Here is a 1,992-nt window from a genome sequence, read left to right on the forward strand (position 1 = left end):
TCAATGTGCCTACTCGGAGCATGCAAAGGTCGATGGTCGCATACGATAACTAAACATTTGGCCGGATGATTTTATGTGACGTCAACAACGTGGCTGGAGCTCGTCTGGATAGCATGGTTTGGTTTGGTTTGTGGGGTTTAACATCCCAAAGCGACTCAAGCTATGAGAGACGCCATAGTGGAGGACTCCGGAAATTTCGACCACCTGGGTTTCTTTAACGTGCACTTACGTCGCACAGCACACGGTAGTCTTGATTTTCGCCTCCTCCGAAGAACTGCCACCGAGGCCGGGATTCGATTTTGCATCCTTGGGAACAGCAGTCGAGTGCCGTAACCACTGCGCCACCCCGGCGGGCGGTCCACAACAGCCGCTGATGCATATTCCAGTCAAGCGCGTTCATTCAGGCGCACTGTTGCAGATCCAAGGTAGCGAAGGCACCAGGCAGAGGGGTGAGGTGGCTGTTCCTGGCCTACGGGACTGGGACTGGTAGGTCACACCGATTAATTGCGGCGGGGGCTAACCTGCCACCGGATTTGTATCTGTTGTAGGCCGTCATTGCACCCGCCACCGCTTTAGCGGTGGACGACGGTTGTTGCGACGCGTGTCGTTCTCTCTCCCTTCTTTTTATTGCGAAGCAATCCGGGGTGGTGCAGTGGTAAGACGCCCGACTACTGTGCCGGAGTACCCGGGTTCGAACCCGACCTCGGCGGCTGCGTTTCGATGGAGGCGAAACGAAGGGGCGTCGTGTGCTGTGCGATGTCAGCGCACGTTAAAGATCCCCAGGTGGCCGAAATTACTCCGTAGCCCTCCACTACGGCTCCTCTTTATCTCTTTCCACTTTCACTCCCATCTTCCTCCCTTCCTTTACGGCGCGGTTGCGGTGTCCACAGAAATCAAGTGAGACAGTTACCGCGCCTTTTCCCTTCCTATAAATAAATAAGTTTAAATCAGTTTGCGCGATGTCAGCGCACATTAAAGATCCCCAGGTGGTCGAAATTACTCCGTAGCCCTCCACTACGGCTCCTCTTTCTCTCTTTCCACTTTCACTCCCCCTTCCACCCTTCCCTTACGGCGCGGTTGAGGTGTCCACAGAAAACACGTGAGACAGTTACCGCGCCTTTCCCTTCCTATAAATCAATCAGGTACTTTAGCTACCACCTCAGCCTGTGCCATGCCGCGGCCGCATAGCCACGCTTGACCTTTCGCGTGACCTCGCTGCGTGACGTCATACCATTTTCGTAAAAACGGGGCCCCATCTCACGCCGTCGCCTTGCGCGGCGCACAGCCACGGCCGCGGCCTGACTCCCGCTCCTCTCACCAGGGGCGCTGCGCGCTATGTGACGTCATACCATCTGCTTAAAAACGGGGCCCCATCTCACGCCGCCGCCTTGCGCGGCGCATAGCCACGGCCGCGGCCTGACTCCCGCTCTTCTCATCAAGCCCATGAGATGCCGCCTCCAGCCTATATGCTTCGGCAGGTTGCAAAGAGAAGCATCAGCGAGCTACGGAGACAGAAGAAGAACGAGAAGAACGGCTTTCCAAGCGATGAGCTCAAGATGCAGCCAGGCGAAAAAAAAAAAAAAAACGCTCAGCGTCTTCGGCAGCAGAATCAACAGCAGAAGCAAGTGAGGAAGTTATAAGTTTGGCCGACAGTGTGGAATGTGCATCTCGTTCCAGCACTACTAGTTCGGAACGCCGGAACGCAGCAAAACGGGAGCGACGTGCCCAAGAAACTCCGGAACAGCGGCAGCAGCGACTCGAGAAGGAACGTGCGTATCGAGAGAGGCAGAATGAATCTTGGCTAATGGTTTACCTGAACGCATCAACAGAAGAATGCTCATCTGCACAGGAGTCTTCAATAAAGATCCTAGAAGAGACCCATCGTTCATCGAAGCCCTCGACTCCAGATATTCCCTTGAACTATGCCAACTGCAACCAGTGTCAGCAACTCAGTGGGGAAGCAGTTTAGACTTAATCATGTACAGACCTTCT

This window comes from Amblyomma maculatum, chromosome 9 (genome assembly GCF_055883805.1).
Source record: "Amblyomma maculatum isolate TAMU_Amacu chromosome 9, ASM5588380v1, whole genome shotgun sequence".
Classification (NCBI taxonomy): domain Eukaryota; kingdom Metazoa; phylum Arthropoda; class Arachnida; order Ixodida; family Ixodidae; genus Amblyomma; species Amblyomma maculatum.